The sequence below is a fragment of the Sus scrofa genome, chromosome 1 (assembly GCF_054392235.1).
Source record: "Sus scrofa isolate SSC_HxYL_T2T_F1_AM1 chromosome 1, Sscrofa_HxYL_maternal_Yorkshire_Landrace_v2.0, whole genome shotgun sequence".
Taxonomy (NCBI): Eukaryota; Metazoa; Chordata; class Mammalia; order Artiodactyla; family Suidae; genus Sus; species Sus scrofa.
The window spans coordinates 44,113,515-44,136,169 of record NC_139383.1 but is presented as its reverse complement, the minus strand read 5'-3'; the positions used below and the strand labels follow the sequence as shown (position 1 = coordinate 44,136,169).

At 41.3% G+C, this 22,655-nt stretch overlaps 1 protein-coding gene across 1 annotated transcript in view; it reads left to right on the top strand.

Annotated features, from left to right (window-relative positions):
* The first annotated feature begins 3,740 nt into the window (after positions 1-3,740).
* The window catches only part of SLC35F1 (solute carrier family 35 member F1), a 476,339-nt gene continuing 457,424 nt past the window's right edge, over positions 3,741-22,655 (top strand). The window contains exons 1-2 of the mRNA XM_084958208.1: positions 3,741-3,889; positions 5,478-5,551. The gene's annotated coding sequence lies outside the window, so the exon portion shown is untranslated. The remainder of the gene's footprint in view (positions 3,890-5,477; positions 5,552-22,655) is intronic.

Below are 22,655 nucleotides of genomic sequence, written 5' to 3'. Positions count from 1 at the left end.
GCACGAGGCTACATCCTGCTGTGACTAGGGGGTATCATGAAATTTAGAATTTAATTTCTTTTTTCTTTTTATTCATTTTTTCTTTTTTGGCTGCACCCAAGGCATATGGAAGTTCCTGAGCCAGGGATCAAATCTGAGCCAGAGCTATGATCTATGCTGCAGCTGCAGCATTGCTGGATTCTTAACCCACTGTGCAGGGCCAGGGACCGAACTGGTGCCTCCACAAGCCAGATCATTAACCCACTGTGCCAGAGCAGGAACTCCCTCTTTTTTATTCTTTGTAAAAAATAACTCAATGAATTTTATTTATAGTTGTATAATGATCATCAGAACCCAATTTTACAGCATTTCTATCCCAAAACTCCAGCCCATCCCTCTCCCCCAAGCTATCTTCTTTGGAAACCATATTTTTCCATTTTTTTATTCTCATTCTTTTCTCTTAAAAATTTCACTGTGGCTCCTAATAGATTCACCATGTCTCTTGCAAACTGTTATGGAGGGTACGCTATGTACACATATATGACCATGGATATGCATGAGAAATTAAAGATAGATTTGTGGAGACATTAGAATATTTAGCATATTGTGTTTTCTACTGAGGATCTTCCCCATTTTTATATTCCTAATTTGAGAGTTTTATAGAATAGTCTATAACTTACAAAATCAAAATGTACCAACAAATACCTTCTCTGCGCAAAAGGTGGAGTATTGATATGGCCCAGATTCTTCTGTTCTCTTTGCTTATCTCCTCACACCCTTATTCTCCTCTGCCATTGTGTTCCCCTTCAACTTGGTGTCAACTGAAATCAGTTCTTAGGAGCTGATTCCACCCCTTTTGCATCCTTCTCTTTTTTTGGTCTGGCTTTTTTTTTTTTTTCCCTCTCTTTTTAAGGCTGCACCCAAAGCATGTGGAGGTTCCCGGACCAGGGGTCCAACCCAAGCTACAGCTGCCAGCCTAAGCCCACAGCCACAGCAGCGCCAGATTTGAACCTCATCTGGAAGCTCTGCTGCAGCTTGAGACAACACCAGATCCTTAACCCACTGAGGGAGGCCAGGGATCAAACCCCCATGAGGTGCTAAGGATCTGGCATTGCTACAAGCTGTGGTGTAGGTCACAGATGGTCGGATCTAGCATTGCTGTGGTTGTAGGTAGTGTAGGCTGGCAGCTGCAGCCCTGATTTGACCCTTAGCCTGGGAACTTCTGTGTGCCTCAGGTGCAACCATAAAAAGAAGAAGAAAGAAAAAAGCTAGGTGATTGTTAGCAGTATTTCTACAGCTAAATTAAAAAAGCAAGGATATTGGTTATGAGGTTTTATCTTTTAAAAACTCATCTATAGTGGCTGGACAGTGCTGGTCTGTGGGGATCCCTCAACAAATATTTCCAGGTTGTGGGTCAGGGCTGCAAATACAGGGACTATACAAAATGGCATGTTTGACAGTTTTTGGTTTCCATGTCATGCACTTTGAAAATGACCAACCCAGTGAATGGGATGAGCCCTGCCATCTGCCAGGCATATCTAGAGGAGGAGTCTTCAGTGAGGAAGGACTCTTTAATACAAGGAATACTTTGGCATTATTTAGTGCTAGGTTAATTAGATGATGAGATGTAAATCATCGGCAGGGTCTCATATTACTCAGTGATCTTTTTAGCCTTGTTTGTTCTTCTGTCCTAAACAAATCCAGTGCTTTGGTGTCCTAACACCTGCTTTATGCCACCAACCCCATCACGGTCTTTTTTTCTCCATTTTCACTTGCTGAAATTCTTTAAGGCCTGTGTGTGTTCCCAGAACACCCCATACCTCTGCTTGCAGAACACTTATAACAATTTAAATTATGTGTGTGGCTGCATAATATATCATAGCCTCCCTGGGAGGCTATTATATGCTCATTGTTTCAGAGGAGCAATGTGGAGAGTGGGAAGCAAAAGGTTTCCTCAACATTTTAGAGGTAGAAGGGCTCTCTCTTGTAGCAAAATTTGCTATTGTGCTCACCAAAACCTGTTTCTTCTTTCTTTTTTCTTTTTTTGTCTTTTTTCCATTTCTTGGGCCGCTCCAGCGGCATAGGGAGGTTCCCAGGCTAGGGGTCGAATCGGAGCTGTAGCCACCGGCCTACGCCACAGCCACAGCAACGTGGGATCCAAGCTTCGTTTGCAACCTACACCACAGCTCACGGCAACGCCGGATCCCTAACCCACTGAGCAAGGCCAGGGATCGAACCCGCAACCTCATGGTTCCTAGTTGGATTCGTTAACCACTGAGCCATGATGGGAACTCCACAAAACCTGTTTCTTTTTTCTTTTGGACAGAATAGCAGATGACATTTTTCAGACTCACCTATAGTCAGATGAGACCATAACTAAGTTTGACCTGTGGAATACAGGCAAGAGTGATCTGTGCTTCTTCCATATCTGCCCTGTAGAAACCTCCCAAGCAGAAGGTTTCTACATCTCCATCTCTTGTCCTCTGCTGGCTGCATGGAGAAGTCTCTAGGGACCTAGAGGACGGTGGAGTCATGAAAGGGAAAGAGAATAGGTCCCTGAATCATAATTGGGATGGTTTCTTGCTACACACTTCCAGAGAACTGTTTAATGAGGGGATGGGGGATGGAGGTGAGGGATAGAAAGACCCGATACAGACATGTTTATGGAACCTTAAAATGGATGTGGAGACCCAGGTTGGTAGCAGAACTGTGCTGATGGACCATGTATGCAGTAAATCTAGAGTCCCAGAACACCACGCAACACAGCTCAGGCACAGTGTACAGAACTGTGGGAGATCATGCCTTAGAGGCCACTTCTCAGTGGTGACTGCAGAGGCTGATACCAAGCATCAGAGGGAATGCTGGATGTCTCAGCACATGCAAGTGGACAGGTAGCTTCAACTGGCTTTAAGGGACAGCGCCGCACTTCCAAACCCCTCCAAGTAACTCTTCAATGTTTTTTAAGACTTACCTCCAAATTTATATGCAACTGTGGAAAGAGGAGGTCCCCCATGGACTCTGATGACATTTCTGCTACTGTGCGGAAAGTGGGAGGTTGAAACAGAAAGGAGGTTAGGTTACAAATTAAGAAATGTATACATTTCCACGACTGCATATAAGGACTATGATTCACCCAGACTCCCCTCTTTGCTTTCCTGTCTGTCCTGCTGTTCTTTGAGCTCTGTGAGACAGGTCCTGTGCGGTTCACCAGGGGCCGGACACATGGTAAGTACTCAGTGTCTCTTCATGAATGTGTGAACAAATGAACAATGTGGGCAAGAGAGAGGTCCCATTTCTATCCATCAGTGGTGGCTGCTGGAAATATCTTCACATCAGCAAGAGTAGAGAACCAGGTTGCAAGTGCCTTCTGTTGGGGATTTTGTCCTTTTAAAGGTCAAAAAGCAAAATGCCACTGAATCTATTTTCTAGGAGACAATATTAGCTCCTGGGTCTTAAAATAAAAATTATCCGAAGTTCCCTGGTGGCCTAGCCACTAAGGATTTGGGGTTGTCACCACCTTTGCTCAGCTTCGATCATTGTTGGCTCAGGAGCTTCTGCTTGCCATAGTTGCAGCCAAAAAAACCAAAAAATTACCCAATGACAGAACACTGCCATCTTTGTGAAGCCTTCCTCTTAATCCACATTTTACTCTTAGAGTGCTAAACTCAGTAGACAGTAAGCAGATTCAGGAGCAGGCTTCCACTGTGATACTGTAATAGGGGCGGGGTGGGAATTTAGCTTTTAGCAGCAAGGATGTTAGCGCGAGATTTGCGCGAGATTAGCACGCGACGCTGGCTTCCACCGCTCGTTTAGCTAGCAGTAGTGGTCCTCCCGGCGGAATGTGGCGAGGCGTGGATCTCAGTTCTCTATCACCCTCCAGGCCCTCCTGGTCTTCCAGTCTTGGCTCCAGGTAAGATGGGGGTGGGGGTAAGACTGGGAATCCGTGGCAGCTATTTACAGAGCCTGGCTCTGCTGCTGGAGCCGCGTGTGGAAAGGGCCCACAGAGCTTCTGCCCATCCTGCTCTGTTCGGTTCCTAAAGGACTTGGGGCCCAGGACGGGGTGGGCTTTTCCTGCACATTCTCTGATCCATCCTCATCACTGGTTGGCCTGGTGTTCTTCATTCAACAAGGGCCTGACCTTGAGCCCCACAGCCCCTGGGCGAGGATGCTGCCCTTCTCTTTCCTCTTCTCCGTGGAATTCGTGTGAATTCGGGCCAGTTACCTAATGGGGAGGGTAAGCTGCTTAGTTATTATGATTTAAGCTTTTAGAGCTTTAGAGCCTGGAGGGATCTCCAAGGTTGACCCTCACCACCCTGCTTCTTTAAAGGCCAGTAGGTGGTGGCTCCCTTGGCTGAAAGGAGAGAGAATAACATTCGGTTTGATGGAGGTTTACAGGAACATTGTGATCTGACCATGACACCAAGAAGCTTGCAGCAACTAACCACGCACCTCCCTCACCTTTCCCAAAAAAGAACTTTGCTGAAAGCCTTCTAGGAGCTGGAGTTTTTAAGTCATGAGCCTCCTGTCTCCTTGCATGGCCTTGTAACAAACCTTTTCCTGCTCCGACGTTTTGGTATTGCTTGACCTCATGGTGCGTCGGGCACACAGACTTGCAGTATTTGCTTTTATAAAAAAACAAGCTTATACATTTTACACACTGTGTCTCCATAACTTTGTTTTCAGTCATAATGATCACTGACAGGTATCAGTAGTGTTTTTGTATGGGCTGGAAATACTACGTTTGTTAATGACTTGAGTGTGGTTATTTTTGATGTATGATGATGTAAGATAATTTTAACACTGAATTCTCATTTTATATTATAATCACAATAGTAATTATTAATATCATACTGGGGATCATTTGTTGCACGCTTATTTGGAATATCAGTTGTTTTTAAATTACTTTTGAACTTATGCCAAGAGAAGGAGGTTCCTTCTCCCATCCCTCTTGGGATAACATCTTGAGAGGCATGTGGGGGCAACAGAAACTCCCAGAGTGATCTGGAGGAATCAGAGTATTGGAGGCTGATGAATCATCCTTGTGAACATAGCCTGGGGAGGTGCCAAAGCTAAGAGAAGCTACCAGTTCAGGATGGTAGAGAGTTGGATGGTGGCTCCAAAAATCTGAGGCATGCAGAACCTCACAGTGTGACTTTACTTGGTATAAAGGTGTTCATGATGCAATTCATGTAAGAATCTTGAGATGAGATCATCCTGGATTAGGTTGGGCCCTAAATCTAGTGACAAGTGTCCTTATAGGAGATAGAAAAGGAGAGATACAGAGGGAAGGCCATGTGAAGAGGGAGGTAGAAATTGGACTTATGCAACCTTAAGCCAAGGAACACCAAGGGTTGACAGTACTCACCAGAAGCTTGGAGAGAGTCATGGAGCAGAGCTTCCAGAAGGATCTAATCCCGTAACACCTTAAGTTCAGATATCTGGCCTTTAGAAATTTGAGAGGATAAATATGTTTTTTCTTTTTTTTTAAATCCACCCAGTTTGTGATAATTTGTTATGGCAGCCCCAGGAAATGAAGACAGGAATGGAGCCAGACAAGAGCACTGGACCTGAGGTAGGATGTTCCTGGAGCTGATAGCTGCAGCACCTATTTCTGATTTTCTGAAGCATTGGTCGTTTGTTTGTTCCCACCTCAAGCCAACCCTTTGTGCTCTCTGTGTAGGGGGCATGGAGACTGTAAAAACCACATGTGCAGTTTCCCTCTCTAACTGGTCCATAATTAGGTTTTGCCAGTGGGTGGTGTTTAAAAAAAAATTCAATGGAGGAAATTTTAAAGATATTAATGGTTTTATTCAACCGTTCCTGAATCCAGCGGCATCCCATCTAGCAGATAGAAAGGAGCTCTGGGGAGCTGTACAAGATGAAAAACTTCTGTATGCAGAATGGAGCAAGAACAAGGAAGTTATAACTAGCAGAAGTAGATTGGTTGTGGCAAGGTCACTTTCCTTTGGGGGATAGCAGGGGTCTGTCAGGCAGATGACCTCACTGGTGCTGACCAAGTGGTTCCTGAGGGACTGGTTTACGATTCCATTTCTGGGAGAGCCAAAACTGTAATTAAGTCTTAAGTCTCAGGTTGGCGCCATGGGGCTTAGCATAAGTGACTCATTTGGGGCCTGTTGTCTTGTTTTTAATACTGATAGTGTCAGAAGAATGGCAAGGCAGGGATGGGGAATAGGTGAGTTTCATCTTTCTTCCAGCATCTGGTGAGGACAGTGGGTAGGCTGCATGCCAGCAGCAGTATGTGGAGTGTGGGCTCTGGCAGCTCAGCTTCAGCAGGAGCCTCACCACCACAGTGATCCTGGGCTCTGGGTCATGCTGCTTCCCCTCTACTCCTCCAGCCACGGGCAGCCATGGTTTCCTGCTCTTAAGGATCTTTGGGCAACCTTGTTTTATTCTTCTGTCTTTCCAGCCCTTCCAACACCCTTGTAACCAATACCTGTATTAAATTTCCTCTCTCTGAAATGACAACAGAAGTGTTTTTTTCCCCTGATTGAGCCCCACTGATACATCTTACTTCAATTGTGGCAAAGGAGGCTATCACCCAGCAGACAGTTCTGCAGAGCTGTCCTAGGAAACAGTACTGAAGCCTCCACCTAAAGACTCTTCTCCAGCCCTTCTTCTCAGTTATTCAGGAAAGTACCACATTTCCTACACTAGAACGCTTTCTGCTTAGATTAGATTCTCTGCAATTGAACCCTAACTGAAGATATAAGATTCTGAGGTTTAAAGGTTTGGTCATCTTTCTAATACTACATCTCTAAAACATCTCTATACCCATCTTTTTAAGCTCAGCATTGGGCTGTGGCCAGTGAGCCACACACACATTCTGGTGACCAGATATCCAGAGTCTAAGAGTGACTGCTGACTGCTGGTGAGGACACAGGGCAGGCAGGGTGGGAGGGTTTATGGGCTTCACTGTGTTGGGTATTTGTGATCACAATGATCAGTTTATAAGGCGTCGTTTTAAGGTGATTTCTTTATCTGCTATGCACATGTCAACAGTAAAGGGAAGTGTGGCAGATGATGCACACAAGGTTTAGTTGGTTCTGAATGACTCCAACTCCTCCACACATGGCCTGGAGTTCTCAGTATTGTTATTAATGAGGGTAAACTGTCAGCAACAACTTTATATGATTCTTGTGTAAGATTAAGTGAGATAAGATTAGCTTAGCTTGTGTGTGAAGCCCTTAGCTTGGTGACTGGCATATATTAAGTATTCAATTTTTAAAAAAATAGCTATGATGTCCTTGACTTTGCAACATGGTTTTGCCTGTAGGTATACCTTCTAAGAACAGGGAAGTGCAAATGTATAATTTAACCAGCCCCATCAAATGAGGTTTGATAAGGCTGCCTGGGCCAGGGCCATCTGTGCCACTGGATGCTGTGCCTTTTCCTCTTAGACACAAACCCAGAGGTCTGCTTTCAGGACTAGATGAGAAAATGCCCACTTACTCCTGCCAGCCTCAGTGATAGTTGGCCGTTCAGGGAGAAGCTCATTAGAAGGAACCCAAGTGTGCTCTTGACTGGTTTCATCCACAGATTTTTCCCAAAAGGCGAATGTGGTACCCATTGTTTCTCACAGAAGACTTTCAAAGGTTGCTGATGAAGATGTTCCACTTTTTTAGCAGAGTACAAGTTTTGACTTTGGGAACAGTTTTCTAGGAAAGTCTCTCTGAAACTAGGGCTGTTTCTGGCACTGTGACTCTTAGGAATAATTCTTAGGAGGGGTTCCGTAGAGAAAACTTTGAATACCAGGGTGGTCAAGGGTTGCCTGGCCTGTTATTTGGGAACCTTTTTATGTCACATGCTGCTGATAGCCTCTTCCATGGTTGTTCCACCTCCTCCTTGCTAACAGAATCCAATCGAGACTGTAGCTCACACAGCCTTAGGTGATGAATCACGAATGAACTGAGTCAATCACAACAATCCTGTTCCTCTTTGATCGGTTTAGGTGTCTAGCCAACAGCATAAGAAGTCAGCTGGGGGAATCCTAGGAAATATTTTCCCTTCTGCTGGGGAGAGTCACCCTGTTCTTTCTGCCATGGAACTTTTCTTATAACGTTTATGCTTGGAGCAACCATAAGGTCAAGAGAATCATAGAAATGAACCTGTGCCGTTCTTATATCATTGATCCACTCACCCTACCCTGAGTGCGCCTACCTCCAGACATTCCGCTAAGTGAAACTGTAGTGAAGGGGCTAGTTTGTTATGCTGCTTTGATCCTGATTCAGTCTGGGTACAGTTTGATGTCCTAGTCAGAGATTAATAATTTAATACAAGATCTAGTTGGTAATTTCTGATTAAGTGTTGATCTCAGATTTTTCTCATTTTATCCTCTGTATTGGACTGTGATTTATAATATATGGCAAAGGAGTCTGACTCTGTTGATAAATATTTTCTCTTAATCTGGTATGGAAGAAGACTGTACAGAGTGTGGTTGTTCCTGAACCTGGTTTATCTCTAGTAAACAGGTTTGTTCACACAATTGTGTTGGCACAACAGAGATGGCCATACAGAGAATCTTCAATTATGTTATTGCTAGTTGGTTGTAGACATGGTCGTACTTACTGTCATAACCGCAATAACTGGTTCTATTAAAAAAAAAAAAAAAACCGGAAAAACAAAAAACTCAAACTCCAAACACCTGACAAAAATCCCACAGGATGTCTTCCTGATGGTTATATTTTTTTATTCTTTTTATGTTGGCTCTTTATAGTATTTCTTTGCCATCTTTTTTTTCCCTTGAAATCTGCTGCATACTTGACACAAAAAAAATGTGTTTTGCTTGTCCTAATGGCTAATTACTTGAAGTGGGAAAAAAACCCTCAAATACAGACTGATTACCAACATAAGCTTAGAAGTTACCACCCACACATGGAGCCACACTTCTTCAATGAGAGCATTTTGTAGAATTACATAAAACCACAAAGAAGCTTAAACCATGTATTTGGGGAGAAGAGGAAGCAGGCTTCCTGTATGAAGATGCTAAAGACCTCTATATAACCACTCTAAAAATTGATTTATATGTTTATAGCCCTGGTATATTTTAGGGTCAAGAATGAGCAGTGAAGCTGCTGGAATTTTTTTTCAAATAAATTAATAAGAAGTTTTAGAAAAAGTTATTATAAACCAACAAAATTCCATAAAATATAATATTTATATAAAATACATTTTGATATCATCCTATAAACTTGTAAAGGACTCTTCCCCCATTTAAAAAGAGATATCTTGGTTTTTTGAGTGTAAAAGTAACATATGCTCCATGACAAATTCAAACTACACATTCAAATGTTCAAATGTGCAGTGTGGAAGTTCCCTTGCAAAGCTCATCCTCCCACAGATAGCCAAAGCTAGCCATTTAGTGCACAGACTTTCTTTCTTATGCATACGTATTTATATAAATGGGATCTCACTCAACATACTGTTTATAAACTGCTTTTGTCACTTAAAATGTATATCTTGAACATCTTTTGAAGTCAAAAGTTGCATACTTCATCTTTTAAAACAGATGCAGTAACAGTCCAATGGTGGATATACCATATTTTATTTAACCAAATAAATACAAATTTTAAAACTTTTTTTTTTTTTTTTTACTGTTTTAAACATATTTATACGGAGCATTCTATGTACCTACATCCTTGTGTTCTTGTCTGATTATTTTTCTGAGGATATATTCCAAGAAATGGAATGACTGTATTAAAAGACAGTGCTTTAAAATTTTAATGCGCATTAGCAGACTTCGCTATAAAATTTATATCAATTTGCACTCTTGTACACAATGCGAGGACCCCCTTCCCAATATCCTTGCTAGTGCTCAGTTACAATCATTTGAATACTTGTCAGTCTGGCTGATCACATCACTGATGTTTTGTTCTGTATTTAATTAATGACTAATAAGGCTGAACATCTTTTCATTGGCTTGTTGGCCACTTGGATTTCATACTTTCTTAATTGCTTGAGCATGCCCTTTGCCCAATGTCAATAGAGGATCAATCTTTAATGTATAAGAGCTTTTATATATTAAGGTCATCAGTGGTTTGTAGAAGTTCCTTGCTTATTGAAAGATTCTTTATCCAGTTTTACTGAGGATTAGTTGCTCACATAGCCCCAGTCTTGTTGGAGAAAACATATAGATTTAGGTGGTACCTGCTCTCTGTGTCTGTGGCACTTTGGATGTGTATCCACTAGAAAACTTGCCACTGGGGAGTTAGTGTTTTGGGAACTGACTCCTTCATTAGACTTGTAGCTCATGGAAGACAGGGAGAATTCTTGTCCATCTTTGTACCTTAGAACTAATGTGATACTCCTAGAAAGTAGTCATTAAAATGGTAACAAAAGCAAAGCCATTTGGCTTTTTTCTTTCTCTCTCTTCCAAAATCCAGCCCAGGAAGGATCTGCATAATAGCAGGACACGTACTTTTGCTCTCTACAGTGCAGTTTTGATGCTAATGGTATGCCAACATTACTCCAGAGGCACTTGCCAGAAAGGAAGCACTAGACTCCGTGGTCATATGCCAATTTTTCTCAAGGGAAAAGGGTCTGTCCCTAAAATTTGGAAAGTGAAGACCAAAATGTTAAACCCACTGTCTGCATATATGGTGCTGGATGTGAATGGAGAAACTAAAAATGGCTGATGTTAGGAAGATTTTAGCCTTTACAATAACTCAAAAATTATAGATACAGAAAGAACAATGCCATATTTTGGAACACACTTAGATATGTACTCATTTATTTCTAGCTGTAAATGTATCTAGCTTTTATAGATTAGTTTTGCAGCTTATTCTCTTGTAGTGATCATGCTGATGACTGAAATTTCTAAGAGCTATTGCTAAGCAGTATGACTTGAATCATGTAATGAAGCTTTCCCATGACGACTTAAATGTAAAAAATGTACTATCTTTAGTTTACTATTTCATTATCAGTCTACTTTTAATGTTCATGTGATTGCATCTTTCTCTTTTACCTAATTAAAAATTTTGTACAGTCATCTAAAACTAATAATCTAACAGAAGACCAAGGGGGAAATCTCCTTCAGAGAGAAATGTTTATATAGTGACAAGGAGACATGGTGTTGGTATTCAACATTGGGTTAGCTAGTATTATCTAACTGGGTGACTTTGAGGATGTTCCTTCCTCTTTGTGAGCCCAAGACTTTGTTGGAAGTCCTAGCCAATGTTATAAAAGAGTATAAGCATGAGAAAAAGACAACATTTTCTATGTGGATTATACTCTAGTGTAAACTTGAAAATCCAAGTGACTTTATAAATTGTCAGATGTAATAAAATAGTTCAGCAAAGTTGCTGTATGAAAGCTTAACATACAAAACAATTTGAATTATCATATCAGCAATAGGCAAATGAGAATAGAAACAAGAAAAAAGATGTCATTCGAAGAGCAACAAAAAACTGAAGGTAACTAGAAAGGAATATGTGCAAATTATTTATGGAGAATTTAAAGTGCATTACTGAAGGACATAAGGAAAAAAACTTAGCAGATAGAATATATACTATGTTAATAGATGGGAAGACTTGATACCATAGTTCTTGTTATTTCTTCCCTGAAAAAAAATATATTGCAAACTCAGTAACATTCCCAATAGAGTTTTACATGGACCTTGACGAATTGATCCTGAAATTTATATCAAAAAGGCCAAAAGGCCTTTCATATAAAGGGTCAAGAGAAGCTAAAACAATTTTGAAGAAGGCGGAGAGGAGGGGCTTGCCCTCCGGATATGAAGACAGATTATAAAGCTAGAGTAACACAATGTGGTGCTTTTTTCCCAGAGATAAACAAAAAGATTAATGAACAGATTGGCACAAAAGAGAGCTCAGCAAAAGCCCACACTCATATGAGCACTTGATACATGAGAGTTACCACTATAAATCAGTAGAGAAAGGATGGGTCTTGTTAAATAATGTCAGTACAATGTAATAGCATTAGATAAATTCAGAGATAAATCCCAGGAAGATTAGATAATTAAATATGAATTTTAAAACTACTAGAAGTGAATATAGATAGTATCTTTATAATCTTTGTATGAGGAAGGATTTCTTAACTATAAAGACATGAAAAGCAAAAACAAAATGGTTGATAAACTTAATTATATTAGCATTGAAATGCTTTTTCATTATAAAAGTATTTTTTGGAGACAAAATAAAATAAAATAAATAAAAGTATTTTTTTGTCTTTTTAGGGCTGCACCTGCGGCATGTAGAGGTTCCCAGACTAGGAGTCCAGTCGGAGCTGTAGCCACCAGCCTACATCACAGCCATAGCAACGTGGGATCCAAGACTTGTCTGTGACCTAAACCATGGCTCATGGCAACGCCAGATACTTAACCCACTGAGCGAGGCCAGGAATCGAACCTGCATCCTCATGAATGCCAGTCAGGTTCATTAACCTCTGAGCCATGACAGGAACTCATCATTATAAAAGTATTTAAAAGGCTTAGTTACAACCTATAGACTGGGAAGGGTCTTTGAAATAAATATAGTTGGCAAAGAATTAGTTCTAGGATATGTAGAAACCACCTATGAATCAATAAGAAAAACAACCCAATGTAAAAATGGGCAAAAGAAAAGTATGAAGAGTTGATCACAGCAGAACACCTGAATGGCTAGTGAACATATGAAAAAACGCTCAATTTCTAGTTAGGGGATTGAAAATAAAGGAATAATGAACTAACATACACATAAGATTGGCAAAAATGGAAATGCCTGATTATAGCAATTTCTGCAAGTCTTTGGAAAATAACTTTTTTCCATGCCTTTGCAGCCCAGGCAGAGGAGAGCTTAGTGTTTAAGAGCTTGGACTCTGGAGGAAGCCTTCCTCCCTTGCTTGGCTGTGTGATATTGTCAGTTACTTCAGATATGCCTCAGCTTCTTCATCTGTGAACCACAAATGACAGTAATAGGCAAACGTAAAGAGAGCATACTTATATCAAACCAATGCCTAGTCTAAGGTATCTACTTGAGTTTGTGTGAGGATTAAATGAAAAACATTAAGTAGTGCCTTCTCACAGAGTTAATACTATGCAAGTGTTAGATATTTTTATTTAATATCTAGTAAAACTAAAGCTATCCATATACTTCAATCTGTTGATTCCATTTTGAAATGCAAATTCTTGAGACACTCTTGTGCATGTGCTTGGAGGGCATATATGATACTATATATTGCAGTATTATTTATTACAGCAAAAAGTAAAACTACCCGAATGAGTAGGAGGAAATAGATAAGTGAACTGGGTGTGTTCATTCAGTCTTGTACGAATTACATGTAACAGCATGGATAAATGTCAAATATATTAACTGAAAAGCAACACACAGACTGGCATTACTAAGCCACTATATATAGAGTGAGATACCATTTCTTTAAAGTTTAAACACATGTAAAACAATATGTTGTATTTATGGACAAATATAAATGTGACAAAAGTATGAAAAAATGTACAGAGGACCTTACCAACTTCAAGTTAATGGTTACATGACAGTAAGAAGAGGGCCACCCAGAATCAGGGGAATAAAGGATCCAGTCTGATGGGAACTCAGTCATATCATGGTTGCATCGTCTGTTGTATTCACACAACCTTCTCTGTTGCTGCAGAAGCAGACAAGCCAGACAGGAGAAGCACTAATGGGCTTTCTACAACCTTAGCCTGGAAATGACATAGGTGGTTTCTGCCCACATTTCATTGGCTAGACCTGGTCATGTGGTCCCCACCCATTTGTAGAGGGACTGGGAAGGGCATGCTTGTCCCCCACGCTAGTGCTGTCCCCCACTAAATGTAGACAGAGCACGCTTAGCTTCAGAATAAATATCTCCATATTGTCCTTTTCCCCCCTTGATCTGAAACTCCTCAGTAATTCAGCATACCTGGATTTCTTGATCATCAGATCTTCAAAGATTGGATCAATTGCCTTCATAGAGACCAGCTGTTCATTTCACAGAATCACCAGATGGGAGCAGAGTTTACTAGGACTTTCTCTAACAGTGACTCAAAGAGAAAGTCTGGAGTGATTCTACATCTTTTGAAGGTTTTGTACAAGTGTTTAGAATATTTTGGGTCTTAACAAGTAAATGTTAAATAGTAATTGTTGTAGTTATTCTTTTAAAATAATTTAGGATTTATCCCTTAGTGACTTAATAAGGCTCTTTGATTAGAGAGTCTTTCAACAAGGTGTATGCTGGCTGGTAGATCTTCTGTGAGCTTGGGAGGCTTTGAAAGGCTCATTCATCAAAGCCAGCAGTTTTGGCAAACTCTGAGCTACAGCTTTAATTAGCATTATGTTGCTTTCTTCAGTTTGGATTTTGCATAAGTTAAAGCAGCCAGGGAAATATTTTGCTAAAATCCACCTGCTCACTCAGCATCAGCTACCCCTTTGCTTTTCTATAAATAGCTCAGAATGAAGAGTTGCGCCACTACTTGTTTCCATACTCACAGCTTGGGTGCCTCAACTGAACATATGGAAAAGCAAAGTTGACGACTCTTCTAGAGCCAGGGAAGTGGGTACTTGAGGCTATTTTCTTAATACCCTCCTTGATCCCCATCTGGCTTTCAGGTTTGGAGCTGGCTTTGAAATTAAGTCAGAGCTCTGGCTGGCTTTGATGTGGCCCTGGCATGATTTTTTTACTTTTTTCTGGGTATGCTTAAAAAACCGGCTCTCTCCTAAGTCACTCTGAGAATTGCCTAGACCTTTTACTTGGGCATCTGTGTCAGTCTGTCTTCAGTTAAGTACAGGTGATGAATAATTCAGTTCTATCATTAAGCCAATTTCTATAAACATAGCATTGAAATAGGATAAAATTATTCTGATAACACAGGGTATTCTGTATTTTGCAGTTGGTTTCCCTTATTAGTGACATATTCCTCACTCACTTCCGTTTATTTATTATTTATTTATTTATTTTTTGTCTTTTTGCCATTTCTTGGGCCGCTCCCACGGCATATGGAGGTTCCCAGGCTAGGGGTTGAATCGGAGCTGTAGCCAATGGCCTACACCAGAGCCACAGCAACGAGGGATCCGAGCCGCATCTGCAACCTACACCACGGCTCATGGCAATGCCAGATCCTTAACCCACTGAGCAAGGCCAGGGATCGAACCCCCAACCTCGTGGTCCCTAGTTGGATTTGTTAACCACTGAGCCACGATGGGAACTCCTCACTTCCATTCAAATAGTGTAAGAGATTTGGGAGTTTCTAGTACTGGAGGGAAGAGGAGGAGGAATATGGATGGAGATGTACCAGTTGTAATGGTGCCAGCAGTTCACTGTGACAGGAAATGCTTGGTGCTTTATGGCAGTTTGGGTGGATTCTCTTTGTCCTCCATTGTTTCTGGAAAAGGATACCTGACTCTACAGAGACCTCCCAACTCACAAAGCTTATCAGTCCCCTTGGAACCAATTGAATACATTCAGTGCCTTCCAGGATGAAAAGGGAAGTGGGTTCTTGCCTTCCACATTTCATATTCTTTTCTCTAGTATAACTGGAGCAGACTGTACACAAGTGTGTTCACCTTAAATAAGCAGGGGTGTGCTGAACATGGAGATGCACCTCCCAGATAACCTTCAGTGGAGGGCTCACTGCCCAGCTGTCTGCAGAGAGTCTCCAGCTGCTCCTTCAGGGTTTGCTCCACTGCCAGGAGCGGCCTCACTCTAAGGCTCCATTGGTCAAGGTAGGTGGTTAAAGGCCTGGACAGTTTTGGCCTGATGTGAGTCAACTCTGGTGGGCAGTATTTGCTCCTGGGGTTGACTGAGGCTTCATCACAGCAGGATCACAGACAGTCCATCCATCTGATAATGCTCCTTTCGTCTCTCTTCCACAGATGTCAATCCGTAATAATTCCCTGTGTGCTAAACTCTGTCTCAGCATTGCTTTTGATAGTGCAACCTTCCACACAAAGCAAAGCTCCTTCTTTGCCAGGCAACCACACACGCCAAGCGCAGCTCTGACTTTTCCCCATTCGAGAGTGGTGGCCCAGGTGGGGAAAGAGGTCAGCACCTGGTAAGGCTGTAAAATTCTGGATTCCAGTGATTCTGAAAACTGGACATGTGGGTCCCTTGAGTTCACTGAGTCTAGAGTTTCTAAAATTGTCTTCTGAGGAAGATGTTAAAAAGCACTCTTTGTAACAAAAGGTCCCATGGTGCAAACATTTGAGCACAGCACACAGTTGCTCCAAGTTCTCCTTGGAGCTTTGTAATGCATGTTAATGAGAAATGCTGTTGTAAAGAACATAATTTAACTTTAACTTAATGACCATTATCTAAATTTATTTGATTTGGGGATCTTTTTGTCCCCATGAAACAACCATTAGTAGTCTATAGCGCTAATGTTTTTTTGATAGCCCTCCGGAAAGCTTTTGTGGAGATATATGTAGAAACTGAGACTCAGCTAGACAAAGTAACTCCCAAAAGCTACAGAATTATTCTTGGCAGGATCGGGACTAGAACTTAGGCCCGCTGAGTTTTTTCCAGAACTTTACCTGTGAGGTCCAGGCTGCCTCTCTCATGTAAGCCTAAGCGGATAATTTTTTTTTTTTGGTCTCATTTTCAGCTGAGGCTCAAAAAATGTTGGAATAAATCACTCCTACATTCTAAATTGTGGTGTCAGACCTCTGAGCAAAACTTGCAAATGATGAGGCTGACTACAGGTAACCAGCTCTTACCTAGAGGCTCAAGTTAGAAATTACAGAGCTATCTTGAGAGGGTGGTTATTATGCAGGTATAATGAAGGGAGGAAATGACAGTGGCTTCAAGGAACCTCCTTGAGGGCTGGGTCTCATCTCCTGCCAAAGGGAGGCTGGAAACCTACCTGGGGCCACAGAGCAGAAGGCTGTGGTTTAGGAAAGAACAATCCCACCAGTGATGGGACACAAGGATACATTTTTTCATGGTGGGCTTGAGAGAGCGCCCACCTGGAACCCCCAGACAGAACTTGGCACGAGAGGGCTGCCTGGATGGGAGACTGAAACAGAAATATTGTGCATGTGGATTACTGAGAGTCAGAGCCAAAGGGATTTTAAGAAGCTAGTCAGAAGGCACATCCCCCACAGGGGACTGCAGGTGCCATCCCGGTGGTGGGATTCCCCCCAGAGCTCAGTTGCCACTGAGACCGAGTTGGCTTTTAAACATCAGCATGGCCAGGGGTCTCCTTGCTAGCCCCCTCTGGCCTGCCTGTGTCTGTTTTTTTCTCTTCCAAATTCCATAGCTAGCTGGAAGGTGTGAGCCACCCACCAAGGCCCCTCTCTCACCCAGGGCAATGCCTGTGACAGCCACTGGCTGGGAGGTGCTAGGTGCTAGGAGATGCTTTTTTAGAGCATTAAAAGCTAGTGTTACACTGTACTTCATCTATTATTTACTTAATGGTGACTGTTCTTATGCCTTGAAGTTACTGGAAGGCTTTTATTCTCTAGAAGAAAGGCTGTGAGACCTGCTTAGGATTTCATTCAAGGAGGGGCTGGGGCACAGGTACTGCATAGAAGGGAGCTGACAACAGATGTACAGAGGCAGGACTGGAAAAGAAAAAGTCTCTGTGTGAATCCATGAGAACAGTGTAGTGGTTAAGAGTAGAGGCTGTGGAGTTAGATCACCCAAGTTTGCTTCCTGCACTCTGCTCTCTGACCTTAGGCAGTTTACTTAAATGCCCTCTGCTTTCGTTTCCTTACTACAAAATGGGAATAACAGTAGATTCTACCTCATAAAGTTATTATGTGAATTAAATTGGTTAACACATAATAAACACATAGAACAGTGTCAGACAGGGAATTTCCATCATGGCTCAGTGGAATCCATGAGGATGCAGGTTCGATCCCTGGCCTTGCTCAGTGGGTTAAGAATCTGGTGTTACCATGAGCTGTGGTGTAGGTTGCAGATGCAGCTTGGATCCTGAGTTGCTGTGGCTGTGGTGTAGGCCAGCAGCTACAGCTCCAATTGGACCTCTAGCTTGGGAACTCCATTTGCCAAGGGTGTGGCCCTAAAAAGACCAAAAAAAAAAAAAAAAAAAAATAGAGCAGTGCCAGACAGCATGATAAAGGCTTTATAAGTATTGGCTATTGTGAGTCTAGCGCTCAAGTCACCTGTTACATAAGTGTGTGTGAGGGTCCCAAGGATGACCATTCTAGTGTCCCAAAATGAAAGTGAACTCCCTCCCCCGTTAAGCTAGGAAAGATTGGTCTGTGCTTTGTGGTCCAGAAGAGGCAATCTCATTATCATTCTGTTGAGAGTTCTGCAGATTTCTTTTCTCTCTGGGAAAAGGTATGATGTACACGTGCATAGCTGGGAGTATAGACACTGGTATAACTCCCTACCAAGCACAGAAAATGCTGTTTTATTTTAAAATAAATAGCATTTTATTTTAAAATAAAACCATGTTTTTAATTTTACGCTGCCCCTGCACCAGGACTCAGTTTTGAAATTTCCTCTGTGTAAAGCTCTGTCCCTGAGGAAAGCTAGTAGAACTGGCACATGCCATTCAGTGTTTGGACATTGTGCTCCAAAGTGAATGTTTAGCATCACTTGAATAAGATTTCTGGTCTGTTTTGTTGATTCTCTCTCTCTCTCTCTCTCTCTTTTTTTTTTTTTTTTTTTTTTTTTTTTGGCTTTTTAGGGCTGCACCTTCAGCATATGGAAATTCCCAGGCTAGGGGTCTAATCAGAGCTGTAGCTGCCGGCCTATGCCTCAGCCACAGCAACACCAGATCCAAGCCACGTCTGTGACCTACACCAGAGCTCATGCCAATGCCAGATCCTTAACCTACTGAACGGAGCCAGGGATTGAACCTGTGTGCATGGATGCTAGTCAAGTTTGTTACCGCTGAGCCATGATGAGAATTCCTGTTGATTCTCATAGTCTATGAATTCTAGTGTCAGCTAATAGGAAACCTTCAGTTCCTTGCCCAGGACTTCAATCTGTATATTTACAGAGGAGGAGGGAGGGGAAACATAGATTTTTTTTTTCTCCTCCCTTGGAAAATGATATGTCTGAGATTTGGAATCTGTCTCATGGTTTCTAAATATTCAAAGCAGAATTTAAAGCAGGAAATTTAAAGAATTTGACATTTAATTCTATATCAATGAGTCATGTCACTTGTTCTTAACGATGATCTACACATTTAGCATTTAAAATCAACAATCCATTTGTACCACATAAAGTCAAGTTAAATAACAGCCACATGTGAATGAGAAGGTCAAGGATGTATTTCTCTTAGTTTTGTATTCCCAGTTTGCTTGACTGTTTTGTATTTACTTCTTCTCTTGTCATATAAACAATCTGAAGTACTATTTTTCAGTCCTAGGAAAATGACTGAGCTATCACTGCAATGCCATATGACTAAATTATAATGAATACAGAACAGATATTACCTTGCCAACATGAAGCACGCAGATACACACATAAATTAACTGGAGGTGTGTAGTTTGGGTTTCTTATGTATCTTTATCTCTGTGGCAAATTTGAGATAAAAAATATAACTGAAGTTAATGACTTGTTCCTTTAGTTCCCCACGTTGGCCTTTGAATCAAGACCCAGAGTGAGTGACTTTAGTTCTATTTTCCCAAGATAGCTGTCACTTCACTGGAAACCGCTGAAGGAGGTTTTGCCTGGATAGGTTTGTGAAAGAGTAAGAGTGCTTCTACTAGTTTTCGTCTGGAATGACTGGGCCACCCTACAAGGTTAATTTTCTGGCATTTTTCTTCACATCTGCCATGTACTTATTGGAAGGAGAAACTTGTCCACAGTTCTGTTTGTGGCAGCAGAGTGTTTGCAGTATAGTAGTGACAGAGCATTCAATTCCTCCGTGGTGTTAATTTCATAAAATGCAACTGACTCCTATACACAAAGGGAAAGCATGAGAGTATGTGTTTCCTTTAATTCAAGGAATAGTGTTTTCTAAGACTCCAAACCTCTTATACACATCGAATATTAAGCAATCCATAAGCAAAGTTCTTACCCATCATACATAGTCTAGATAAGAGAGTGACTCCAGACAATCTGCTAGTTTCAGAAGAAACAGTCATTGATCTTAGGCAGTTTAACATAGCATAATTGTAGCTTAACTAAGTAGCAGGCCTACCTGGCATTAAATATAATACATTTAGCCTGTTTTGGTAATAGGTCTCCATAAACTCTCTGGACACATCTCAGCTAAAAATGGAACTAATTCATGAGTCAGTAGCTGAGGATTCTACTGCATCTCTTAAGGGAGAATGAAGTCAGATAGAAATGTTGCTAGCCTGACAGTTTAACCCTCTGCTAGGAGGATACTGGAGGAATTTAATCTGTAGGGTGGGGTAGGATTTATGTCAGTTCAGTTAAACTTCTAAAATAGGTTGTGCATCTACAAGAGGCCAGAGATAGTAGAAGAAACCCATTGCCCCAGGGAATAGGAATACACTACTTTTCCATTATTGTCTGATAAACCCTTCCCAAAGGCCAGTGAGACCAAACCAAGAGCGTCATAATAACTACCAAGGGCAAAAGGGTAGAAGTGGATCTAGAGAATAAGGAAGATTCTCTTTACTTTGGAAGATAACTGAAAATTCACTTCTGTTATTTCTGTTTCATCTCCTCTTTCCTTCATTCTACTTGGTCATTTCCTGTCTTCTGAGAATAAGTACAGTGCAATGAACACTCATGGTAATAGACACCATGTAAATACTATGGTTGCCATACGATTTGATGTCCACTCTTGTTTTAAGAAGAGTCCCATGTCATTGCTGAGGATTTACTTGGCATTTTTAGAGGGTTGTCTAGCATTTTAATTTAATTACTAACAGACAACAAAACAGCAGCAACTCTGAGTGATGGCATATATATGGAGGTTATTTTAAAAGCGAGATTTATTCCTTAACACTTTAATAATGGTTCACTTTAATCTTAAGTATAGCAACTCCTAAAAAGTGTTCTTTACTTGGGATTAGTTATTGGCAACTCATTAACAACCTACTAGAGAGATTCAAAAGGCTCAGTGATCAAAATATGTTCATTTCATTCCACCTGTGAATTAAGTGAAAAATACTCATCCAGTTTTGGTGGATTTTTAATTATTACCTGATGTCTTCAGATTGGCCCTGAATGTAGTGAAGGGAACGTTTATCCAGTTAATGGTAAAAAGAGCTGTAAAAAAAAAAAAAAGCTACGTAATGGTAAAAAGAAGACTACTTTTCACGTACATCGAAAGTGTCATCCTGGGTCAGACTACATGTGTGGTTAGGCAGGTGCCTGACAGTTGAGCCTAGAGCAGTGCCTTGAGTGGCCTCATGTGAGAGGCAGGATGGTGTGTTTGAAAGCACAGTGACCTTGACTTAAGCAGACTCCTTGGGGAAATCGTCAGAGCCGTTAGGGTCAGAGTTATGGTTGGAGAAATGGTACAAGTTGTGTTGTTTGGCTTAGGCCTAACTTTCTTCATATAAAGGGCTTCTGTTTCAGATTTTGATGACATTTCCAATTCAGGTTGTCCGACTGTCACAGAGATATCCAGTCACAGCATTGAAAACCATTGTTTGTGTGTGTGTGTCTTTTGTCTTTTTAGGGCTGCACACAAGACACATGGAAGTTCCCGGGCTAGGAGTTGAATCAGAGCTGTAGCTGCTGGCCTAGCTACAGCAGCGCAGGATCCGAGCCACCTCTGTGGCCTACATCACAGCTCATGGCAACACAGAATCCTTAACCTACTGAACAAGGCCAGAGATTGAACCTTCATCCTAATGGATACTAGCCACTTTTTACCAACTTCCACTTGAGTCTGATTCCTAGACCACATTGACTATAGTAAGTTATGAATTAATGTTCTATTGTATGCAGTTTAAATCAAAGGACTTATTTATTAAATGAAAACATTGAAAATATACAGACATTTATAATTTCATATTTTCAGTATAATGGTAGCCTTATAAAAAAATGAAAGTAGTTTTGCCTCTGTGATATATATATATTTAAAATGCTAATTAGGAGTCCACACCCCAGAGGTAGGCAGTTAGAAATTGTTACCTAAATCTGCACCAGTGTGTTTTGTTATTTAGCCAAAGAGATGTTAGAAATAATAACATGAGTGGTGTTTAAGGTGTATGGTTGCTTAGAAAGATTGTACAAGCATCTTTAACCTTTTACAAAAAAAACTAACAAAAAAAGTAAAGGACCTAGCAAACAGCCTGCAATGAAGCAGCATAAAATGTTTGATACCTTAGCTGTAGAACTCCTTTTAGTCATTTGTGCCTCTTGTAATGGAGGACTAAAGGCTTTTGATCCTGTCTTCAAAATACCATTAGATCTGTTTTGTAGTTTCCTATGGGCTGCTTTTTTTTTGGGCCACACCTGCAGCATATGGAGGTTCCCAGGCTAGGGGTCAAATCAGAGCTGTAGCTGCCAGCCTATACCACAGCCACAGCAACGTCAGATCTAAGCCACGTCTGGGGTTACACTACAGCTCATGGCAACACCGGCTCCTTAACCACTGAGCGAGGCCAGGGATCAAACCTGCATCCTCATGGATTTAGTCAGACTTGTTTCCGCTGAGCCATGATGGGAACTCCTGCTTCTTGGAGTTGAGTTGTCTTAGTTTGGGCTTCTATAACAAAATACCATGACTGGGTGGCTCAATCAACAGACATTTATAGAGTTCCCATTGTGGCGCAGTGGAAACCAATCTGACTAGGAACCATGAGGTT